We start from the raw sequence: 11,416 nt of genomic DNA, 5'->3' as shown, positions 1-11,416 counted from the left end.
TGTGTCTATAAGAAACATTCTGAGTTTTGGCTGATCTCATTGTAACAGCAGTCTCCTTGCTTTGCGGACTCAACCCACTTCTTGCCCTCCAGTTTTCCTGCTTTGTAGATTTCCTGGGTAGAGGTCAAACACTAGTCCATTACCTCCCAAACCTCACTTCTCTGAGTGGCCTGTTTAAGTCTCTTTGTCTCCAGGCTTACAGTAAAGGAGAAAGCACCTCCCCATCGCACCCCCTTGGGGATGTAGCAAAGCTTCCCCAAAGCTTAGCAGTAGCTTTCTCCAAAATCTCTCTACACATCTTTAACTCTTCATTTTCCATCCGTTGCCTTAATACTCATAAGGGATCAAAACATTCTAAAACATTCCTGACCACCTACCTTGAAAAAAATGCACTTTGGCCCAGCAATTCATTTTTACGTCTGATACCTGTTGCCTTAGAGTGCTGGCCATAATCCCCAATTTAACATCTTGCTACATAGGTATTAGTACACAAGTCATTATAAGAAAGGCAAAGCAGTCCAGTGATTAAAAACGTGAGCTCTAGAGTCCGACTGCCAGGGTTTGAGTCTCAAATTCTCCTTTTATCAGATGTATGACCTGTAAAGCTACACAACTATGCCAGTTGTTGGGTTAGGCAATTCATAACTAGAGACAAAACATTTCATTATTTTAGTTATACTAAGTTTCCATTTGTATTGTCACAGCTAGGGGTTAGGGCCCACAGACCCTTCAAACCCACTGTACAGACTGGGCCACCAGACCTCTCACATGCCAGGGTGGGTCACCAGACCCCTCACACGCAGGTCCATGCTAGGTAACTGGGAAAGATCCCGGGAGTCATCGGCAGACGACATGAGCTCAGTCCTCAGCCACGGCAGCAGCAGCTTACAAGTCCAGTGGCGGCAACAGCGGCCTTTCAGGGTATCCCAGGGACACTGGCAGTAACAGTTTAAAGCAACAGCCTCCCGCAGCAGTAGTGGCATCCCAGGGGCGGTGGGCGCCGTGGATCAGAGCCACTCATCCTTTATATTTAAGTCCATAACCCAGGACACCTGGGTGCACATGTGCAATTACATTAGACAATAACCAAGGAACACCTAGGTGCACGTGCATTTTTTTTTTTAATGTATTCACTTACTTTTAATAACAATACATATACCATGTTATGACCATGGAATGTAAGTTTAGGTTAGACAAGAGAATTTCACAAGTGTATTAAAGCACTGGGTAGTATATAAAAGTTTGTGTATAATGTCTCACCAACCAGCTTGCTCACAAATCATTAATCGCTTCCTTTACAGCTAATTTGTTTAGCTTAACATTTATGATTTTTATAGAGAAAATAAACATACTACACACATTTAAAAAGTGTTCATTTGCCTTTGCATTGACACTTAAAATACATACTTCTATTACAAGATAACACTTAAAAATTATTCTAATATAACATTAGCAGCAAAAATATAATTCTGCAATTACAAGAGTTAAACTGGAACCATAATTATAAGTTATTCTCATGTTTACAAGTGTGATTCTGAAATAAATACTACTTCTCTGCAGCTCTGTTGTAAGCTTTCTAGATTTGGTTTAAACATTCACAACACACACACTTTCAGTTGTGAGGATGTCACATTCCACATACTTTTTTCAGAGTTGCTTGAGTCAACCAGTTCTAAAAACTGAAGTACTCAACCAGTCCACAATACAAGCAGAAAAAAGTTAAATTAACTGGGGTAAACAGGACTCCTACATAACATCCAAAGCATGTGATATTCTGTAGCAAACAGGGAGTACTTCAGGATTGGCCTGCTGTCATCTTTAGTACTGTAATTTCATTTTAAAGGTTTAAGAAAGTAGATACTTTAACACTATCAAGTACATTTAAGTGATCTGTTTCTTTTGTGTTAACTTGACTTTCCTTAATGACCAAGTTAGTTACTATTATTATTAAGTTAAGTATTATTACTACTTACTAATAATTTGGTCATTAGGCAAATCAAGCCTGCAAGAAAGCAAGCCAATATTCAAAATACTATGTTATTGTCTGAGCCCACTCAGATAATTTATTTCCAACATAAACATGTAACCTAAATAATGAGATGTCTAACTAAAGCAAGCTTCTTCAACAAGACCAAGACTGCATCTCCTCTTCTAAGGTTTAGGTTTTGCCCAGAATTCCCAATACATGGAATAACCCATACCAACAGGCACTGCTCCCACCACAAAGCCTTGGGCTGCCACACGCATGTGGATCAGATGGACATTTTAGTATCTCCCCTTTTCTTCAATTTATATAATACACATGCCACAATTGCTGCAAAGCCTGCCATTCCAATGGGGACAAATGGTGTTTCTTTAGCTCTTACGATAAATTTGGATCCCTGATCTTCATCATATGAAGAAAGGGAAACATCTGAGTCAGTTGACATAGTGATTGTTTGAAGAATCTTCCAAGAGCCACAAAACCCTCATGATCCAAGCGGCTTGTCCGCATGTGCATATTTACATCAAATGCTTGGCAAGATTCTGAACACCTGAGGGACCCTGGCCATTTTCCTATATTTTCCCAACATGACCTTAGACAGGTTAATTGATTCCTCAAAACTCACTTTCTTCAGCAGCAGCATGGGCACACAGTAAGCAATGGGCAACTACTGGTCTGCAGTGGTCTCTCACGGCAGCTCTTCCACATGCATTCTCCTGTTGGCCCTTCCTGGAACCTCCCTGCACTGTGCGAAGCAGATTCTATCTTCCCCTTCACAGGTGACTTCCCTAAGACTTCCAGAGGCTAAAGGAGATCATGAGAGCCGCTTGGCGGGTAAATCTCAGACCAGGTCTTTTCTTTCCAGTCAAAATATCCTGAATTTTTTATTTACCCTAAACTTGAACAATGTTTCTCAAAAGCTAAATTTGAAAGTTCAGGCAATAGTCTCCAGGAACAAGCAAAGGCATTGCAGGATCGTAGCAAACTCTTTCACAAAATCAATGTGTACACACGTTACTGCCTCCATCTCTTCCTGCCCCTCTCTGAATACCCTGATCACTTGCCCTCCTCCAGCCCACTTCTTGACAGCCTTTAAAATATCACGAGTAATATGCTATATCGATACAACACTTTTCAAAACGCTTTCTCATCATCCATTCTCTGCTGATACCTATTTATTTTGCTTTAAAAGAAAGGAAGGGAAGGCGGGACAGAGAGAAAAAGAAGAGAAGGAAGGAAGGAAGGAAGGTGATCATTTCTGAAGTGAATGAAACACAAGGGAAATGTTACCATGATAAACAGCTCCGCAAGAATGTGCTGCATTATCAGTCACTCATTTGCTCAAGCCAGAAAGATTAGAGTCCTGAATGAGGAACAAAATAGTCTAAACATGTCACAAAGTGAATCAGAAATTTCCTTTTTCTGTACAACCTCTCCTCCTTAACATCACACTAATTTTAATATATTTTTGTTTGAGGTAACCAAATACTGAAGATAATGTGTATGTGTTGGAGAGACTTATGGGACAGAAAGATGTTCCTCAAAACAAGAATTCCTCCCTATATACATTCATCCCCTCTGTACCCATGGTTCCGTGAGGCCTAGGGAAGCTTGAATTACACTATGTTAATTGTGCTGTATGCAACGGACTGAATGCTTGTGTTCTCCCAAATTCGTATATTGAAATCCCAACCCCCATGGCGATGTTATCAGAAAGTGGGGCCTCTGGGACACGATTAGCTCATGGGGGCGAAGCTTTCATAAATAGGATTAGTGCCCTTATAAAAGAGGCCAGAGAGAGAGACTCTTCGTCCCTTCTGCCATGTGAGGAGACACGATGAGACGATGGCTGTCTATGAATCAGGAAGTGGGCCCTCACCGGACACCAAATCTGCCCGCGCCTGGACCTTGGACTTCCAGCCTCAAGAACTGCGAGAAATAAATATCTGTTGTTTATAAGTCAACTGGTCTATGGTATTTTGCTATAGCAGCCTGAACAGAGTAAGACACTATATAATACATATAATATACTGATATTATTATATTAACAAAAAGTCAGCATTTTGGAACCTAGAATTTCAATATATATATATATATATATAACTGATGATTATTTTTTCTTTTATCTATTAAACTGCATTGGTTCACTTTCACTAATAATCAGGGTTCGGTTTAATACAGGCCCTAGAGCCAGTGATAGCCCATTTCATGCCTCTGTGTAAACCAATGTAAAGACACTGTACTTCCATCTGCGGAAAATTGTCATAATGGATTGACTTTTTTTAGAACAAGATACTTTACTGCCATCTTCTGGAAAATTGTTATTATTATTACTACAAGTACCAAATCTATGATGTTTATAATGTGAATAATACCTCCCTAGATGTGTCCTCCTTATGCGGACAACCTATACATCCATATGTGACAGAGGCTGTGATGAGTAGAAATTGTCTAGGAAATTGATGTGCTTAAATATAACTATGTGTGGACAGGTGGTAGCTCCATGTCAGAAATTTAGGATTTTATAACCATTTATAATAACTGGGGCTTCTTTCCAAATGATTTCTGAATTCAGTTAGAGAAGATGTCACTCAAGGATTTTATTTTTATCCAGGTTCAGGATTCTGGGGGTGGTAGGAGGATGAGCAAGAGAATAGGTGATGGAGATCCTAAATTTGAGAAACCTACCAAAATTAGAAGCTGAGAAGCTAAACCAAAGCACATGATTGTGCTTAGAGATATGGGACAATTAAGATCATCACCTGGGTGACCCTGACTTACTTTACTGGGGTTTCAGAGAATGTACTTAGAGGCCCTCCTCAAAGTCATTACTAGATTAAGACATATTTGCAATAAAAAAGAAAGATTATCTTTTCTCACAGTTCAGTAATTTTATATATAAGCCTTGGTTTTAAAAAATACAGAACGATGACCCTGGAAGTAAGTGAACCACATCAAAAAGACAAAAACCTACCGTCTTCCCAAAGCACTCCCACTTTCTCCGAGTATTAAATAAACTCGCCCCGTCAGAATGAATGGGGTGACTAACAATGTTTCAGTGAAGTGACATCCAGTTCTTCAGAAGGAGAGTTCTGAAAGGTGTATATAACATTAATTCATTGTTCAATGTTCTGTACTGTAATATCATAGGTATTTAGAAGAAATTACCTCACATATCTTTAGAAAATACTATCAGATTATTAATGATTCTTCGAACCATGCTTTGGGCCTTAAAAAGATCGTTTATTCAAAGTTGTTTATAAAAGGTGCCATCAGGTGCTTTTAATGTTCTCTCTGTCCTTGTGGCACTGTCCACTAGAACTTTCTGTGAGGATGGAAATGTTGGATGTCGTGCTCTCCGATACAGAAGCCACCAGCCCCGTGTGGCTACTGAGCACTTGGTATGTGGTTAGTGTGACTGAGGAGCTGAATTTTTAATTTGATTTCATTTGAATTAACTTAAATTTAATTTTAAATAGCTACCTGTGGCAACGGCCGTTGTGTCAGGCAGCGCGGCTCGTACACGTCCTTCCATCTGCCAGGAATGCTTTCTTCCTGGCTTATCCATTCGTGAAACTCCTACAGATGGATGAATGAATGAGTGAACATGTTACTGTTCGACACCACATCTAGCTGACATAGATCAGCAGGGATAATTAATGCTGAAAGTAGAGTGCTCTTAATTTCATTGTTTCTTGTCATCAAATATTTTGTACAATACTCCTTTCGTTATTTAAGTGTTCTTGTTTTTTGATGATTTCGGATGCTGAGCAAGGGGGCAGTTTACTCTGGGCTGGGAAAGACTTACTGGTTTCTTTTCAAACCACATTCTAGCCTTCAGTGATCCTACTTTCAAGTTGAAAAGCTAAATTCACATCTGTTATTATGAAACCAGTTTAATCACTGATTCAGGCAAGTAGGGAAAAATGGACATGTTATATTAAGGAACAAGGCTTTTTGTATTTAAGCTCTTCTGAAAGCAGAAAAGGAGAGCCAAAGCAATGGAAATTTCCTCTGCCTGCGTTCTGCACAGACTGCCCTTGTACACGCAGGCGTTGGCGAAGCAGGAAAGCCGTGGCGGCAACAGTGTGCCACCTGAGGCCCATGAAAGAGCCAGAGTGTGCTGATTTTGGAAGAGACCATGTCCTACAGGCCGCTTTGCTCCAAGCACAAGCAGAATCTCACCAGTGGCAGCGAGGGTACCACAGGCCAGCTTTTACTATTTTTCTTTCATTTATTAGAGTATTTTTCCACTTTTCTTTTTTCCCTCCTCCCCACTCTCCTCTGATCTACTCCTTTCATGATGAATCCAGATTTATAACCTAAAATCTAGGGCACTCTTAAAAGTGAGAGATTTGTGTAAAGGGGAATCTTACTTTTGAACCTGAACTAAAATATAAATGAATATTGAGGAAATTTCATTGTGAACATCAGTCAAAGCAGGCAATAAAGTGCTAGGGTAGAGCAGTCCTCCTGACACATGGAGTCAGATGAGGTCGAAGACTCAAAAGCAGTTACAGCTGGAAGAGGAACAGACAGCCCCAGAGAAGGAAGGGACCTGCCCAAAGACACAATAATTCAGTAGCACTACTGGAGGGAGAACCCAGAGTCCCTGGCTCATAGAAAGGTAAGCTTTTCTTGGTCACTGGTTCTCAGGTTTTCCCAGCAAAGAACCCCAGTGGTGGAGGACAGTGAATGCACTTCCCTTCTTGGGGCAGGGAGAAGACCTCCTCCAAACTTACCATTTCATTGAAGACTGTTTTTGAAAACATTCCAGTTTTATTTTTATAATTGAAAAAGCTAAGACTGGAGAGAAAATTTATTCTACACATCCATGAAGGATGCCAAGAAATATAAGGCCTGGCCCCCATCTCTAGAAGCTCATAATGATATTAGTGATGATAATGATGATGATGATGATGAAGTCACCTGAGAGGAGGGAGTGCCGACCTGCTTTCTTCTAAAACGACTGTGAGAGCACCATGACTCTGGAGGCACCATTACACTGAAACGAGCACTTCACACCCATAGAGAAGACTACCTCCTGACAAACCACAGAAAGTACTTGCATAAATAATGCCTACCCAGTTAGCCCACATGTCTCCAGAACTCCCAGACTTTACTTTCCCAACAGACACTGGTTCCCAGAGTCTCATCTCCAGAGCCCAACCTCTGCTTTGGATCAGGTACCATACTTGATAGCAAACTTTTTTTCAGAACTTCATCTTTGCTTCCAGAGTCTTCATTTCTCCTTAGCAGAAGAAAAGAAAATAAGGTTAAAATGATAAGTGAAGTTCAGCATATAGAGAGGTTTGAATGTGGGGTGGGTAAATACTTGCAAAATCATGGCAAAACTGATAGGAATGGAAACTGAAGTTTGCTTATACCTAGAAAGTGATAAACTCAACACAATTGTTAGAAATCCCTCTGAAATGTCCAGTTAACTAAGGCTTTTTTTTTTAAAACTGAAAAATGATCAGTTTTGGATGGAAAGTTGAAAAGAAAATTAAAGAGTTATGATGAATATGTGGATAGATAGATGTTTACACAAATCAACTCAATTATTGGGCTCTTTTTTGTTGTAGACATTAAGAATTTCTGGTAGTAATAAGGTTATAGGAGAGTGATTGTGGCATTTTAGAAATGGATTTACACGGGATCCAGGACAAAAATCAAGACTAAAAAAAAAGAGGGAAAAGCAACTGACTGCTTTGTACGACTACATGACCAGCTTACTAGAGTGACTTTGTAGCCAATATCACTAATTTTATTTTTATACGTCCCTTTGAGTTGGGTTACTTTACCATTAGAAGGCCAAGAGCTTACCTTTTTCATCCTTTAAAAGTTGTGAGTGGTTTTTATGGTATGAATGGACACAGGACCATTAGGGTAATTTACACTAAAACGTCCATTTATTTTACAACATATTGAAATAACTGGCAGGCTAACAATATGACCAGTAAAACTTATCTTTTTTATCTTATTAGTAGGATAATCATTACTTGGTGTGAAAACACAATCACGGAAATTCTAAAACCTTTTTTTCTTTTTCTGTTTGTCTGACACAGCAGCAACCTGTACTCACCACCTGGTTGTTTTACCAGGGGTTCTCTTTGCATTGAAATGTGGAAGAAAGAGAGTGAGTAGGCCTAACTTTGCATATTCTATATCAAATATGCTGTACACTTTTCCTTCAGAGTCACCTAAGTGAGATTCACATCCCTTAACATGAAAAACACTACTTTTCCAACTGACAGCAATCAAGTCCAGAAAATCATCCTCATGGCCTTTGGATAGGATCTTTAGATCCTAAATTGCGAATAGACAGTGTACTCACACTTTAACTCAAAACAACACACTTTGAGCTCAGACTTGCAAGATTTCTTACTTGCAAGTTACAAATTAACTTTAGCCTGCCCAACATGTGAACACCCTTTCCATTTTAGGAGAATTTCTAAATAGGTGGGAGGAAACTTAAGGGGAGCAGATACCCACTCTTTGAGCTGCCTGGCAGCTAGAACATGACACATTGACCTAAACAGGCCCAGCTCATGCTCCCATCTAGGACTTTGACTTGGGAGGGAGTGAGACAAAGGGCAGGATGGTTATAAATGGTTCATGGTGCCTAGGGTTGAGCCCAGTGTCCACTGGTAAGGCAGAAAGTTCTAGAAGCAGAGTACAGAGTACTCTGAACAGAATACAGCTGTGATGCAAAAAGCTTCCAACAGCAAGCATCCAAAGTGTCAAGTGGAGAAGGTGCCCACAAGTAGCAGACTGAGTAGGGTGACCAGCTTTTCCTGAGCAAACTGGGAGGGTTGGGATCCAAAACTTGAGCAATTTTTCCTGTGATAGGACTTAGTCTGTGCTTTACTTCCCTGAGTTTCTGCTATTTTTCCAAGCCTGTTCCTTAGCCTGCCTGACAATTTTGAGTTACTTGATTCTTTCCTGAAAAAGTCCTTTTCTGTTTAAGTTAGCAAGAATCGGTTTTTATTGACTGCAACAAAGAATCCTAATACCACAGGGGTCAGTAATACTGTGAAGGGACTTCTAAGTCACACTACAGAGTTTAGACTTTATTTAGAAGTAAAGGTAGAGTGGGAAGAGGGTCACCAAAAGGATTTGAGCAGGAAATAATGTGATCAGATTTTCATTAAGGATTATCACTCTGGCTACAGTGTAGAGGCTAGCTTGAGAGCAAGATGGAAGATGAGAGAGAGGAGGCAGTGAGAGAAGTTAGGAAGCCATGGTAAAAGGCCCGAGAAGATGGCTGCCTAGACCCTCGAGGTTGTAGGGGATAGAGAGAGGCAGGATGATTGGAGAGAAATATAGCAGGTTAGAGAGAATTGTTGATGAACGACAGACAGCCCAGAACTTGAAGAACAGTGACCCTAAAACCATGAGAGCACCAACTTCATGTAGAAACCCAGACTGAACATGCCCAACCTCTACCACCAAGCGTCACTTTCAGGCCATAGCAGAATTCTGTCAGAACTATGTGTCAGGTCTAACTCCACCTCCTCTCATATCCCTGTTTTCCTTGGTCATCACCCCAACTGCAAGTCATTCTGGTCAGCAGCTTACGCAGGTCCAACCCCTTCTGAAGCCCACTGGAATTTCTGTTTTGTGATTTGCAGATTCCCCATTTCTTCCGCCTCTTTTCCCAATATTCTCCTCACCTCTCTGCTTTCACAGAAAACTGGTCATCTTCTGAGGACCCTGCTTCCCTTGAAGCCCTCTCAGGTAAAGGTTATTTATTCTCTCAGAGCTCAGGGATCTCTGAGTCAGGAGGAGAGTTGGTAGCTTCTCTTGAACTTCCATCCTCTTGCAAATCTTCTGCAGCTGTGAATCTTGGGCCATCTGGTATACCCTTTTCCAAACTCTTGTAACTTCCTCCTTGCTCTCCCTCAGCCTTTGCCACCTGGCTCACAGTGTACCTTATTCCAGTGACTTCAAACCCTGGACTCATCACAAATGGCTTCCTCCAGACCACACCTATCATCAAACCCTGGACCTTATTACCTCCTCAAAATTGTACCACTTTCATTGTCACTAATTCAAAAAGCCAGTCTGCTGATGTAACCCTATTACAACTTCTAAGACTCCCCCACTTTCTATTTACTAGCTCTGTTCATTTCAGTTCCTTTATTATTTACTTTAAATTTCACACATACTATTACACCTCCCTTTCCCCTCTGTCCTTTTTTTGCAACTGTCCCGCAAATTTCAACCCTGGGTAAATTCCACCATCTGCCTTTTCCACGTCAGAACCTAATGAAGGTCCAGTGGAGAAAACAGGGCCATGAGAGTACCAGAAAACAGGGCAGATGACCATCACCATGAATTCATGGTCATCGGTGTCACCTGAGGATCTAAACTTGCCAAGCAGTGTTACTGTAATTCTCTAGTTAACATGCTCTACTCTTCTCTGCTTATTCTTGACCTTCTCCACTTTTCTCAAACGTTGTGACTGCTTCCATTCTGCTCACTCTTATTCACCTCTGCATCCTCAACCTCTTTCTATTGGATTGTTTCCAATAGCATTAAAACACGCTCTAATATCTTCCATCTTAAAAAACCAGCCAACAGAAACTGTCCTTGGGCTCCCTTACCTTCTGCCTCTGCCTTATCTCTTCCCACTCACAGCCAGGCTTCCTGAGTTTCAATATCCAGTCACTGTTTCATCACCAATTAGCAGTGCACCCAACGCAGTCAGGCATCCTACCCCCGGCTCCCTGAAAAAGCTCTTGCTAAGTGAACAGTGGCCTTCGTGTTGCTAAACACAGTGAAACGGCTTTGGTTCAACTTACTCGACCTCTCAAGAGCATTCAGCAGGTCGTTCGCTCCCTCCTTTTGACACTTTCTTCCCTTAGCATCCACTACTTTCACTTTCCTGGTTTTGCGCCGATGTCCGGCCATTAAAGAGAATCATTAGAGGCTCCTCTAATGCAAAACCTTTAAATACTGTTTCCAAGGATTAGTTCTAGGCTCTCTTTTGTCATCCCTCTGTGTCCTCCTCCCCTTGCAAGCAATCTCACCCGCTCCCAGACTGCAAATCCATCCCCTGTGAGACTTCACAGACAAGTGTCATGTGAGGATGACGTTATAGGACCAAGGCAGTCCGTGATCACACCGAATACGGGCTTCCAAGTCACAAAACTAGTGTAGTGGCCTCGGGAGATATTTTATAGTAACCTGGTTTGTGGATGATTTCCTCAAGGTGTTATAAGATCTTGGTTTCCTATCCTTCCTCCTCCCCGTTTGGCCCCTCGCCCGACCCCCCGATGGGCCCTCCTCACCGCTCCACACGCCTGAGGCGCGCCCGTCCCTCCCGCGCCGCTTCCCACAAGCCGCCCCCACGCCGTTCTCCGCTCCCCCCTCCCCCGCCCCGGCACCGCCCCTCCCCCGCCCCGGCACCTCCCCTCCCCGGCACCG

The 11,416-nt window shown here is 41.7% G+C and overlaps 1 pseudogene; it reads right to left on the bottom strand.

Annotated features, from left to right (window-relative positions):
* Positions 1-1,518: 1,518 nt before the first annotated feature.
* On the bottom strand, positions 1,519-11,349 carry LOC134382325 (HIG1 domain family member 1A, mitochondrial-like; annotated as a pseudogene).
* Positions 11,350-11,416: the final 67 nt, after the last annotated feature.

This window comes from Cynocephalus volans, chromosome 7 (genome assembly GCF_027409185.1).
Source record: "Cynocephalus volans isolate mCynVol1 chromosome 7, mCynVol1.pri, whole genome shotgun sequence".
NCBI classification, from domain to species: domain Eukaryota; kingdom Metazoa; phylum Chordata; class Mammalia; order Dermoptera; family Cynocephalidae; genus Cynocephalus; species Cynocephalus volans.
This window is presented reverse-complemented; position numbering and strand designations above follow the sequence as displayed.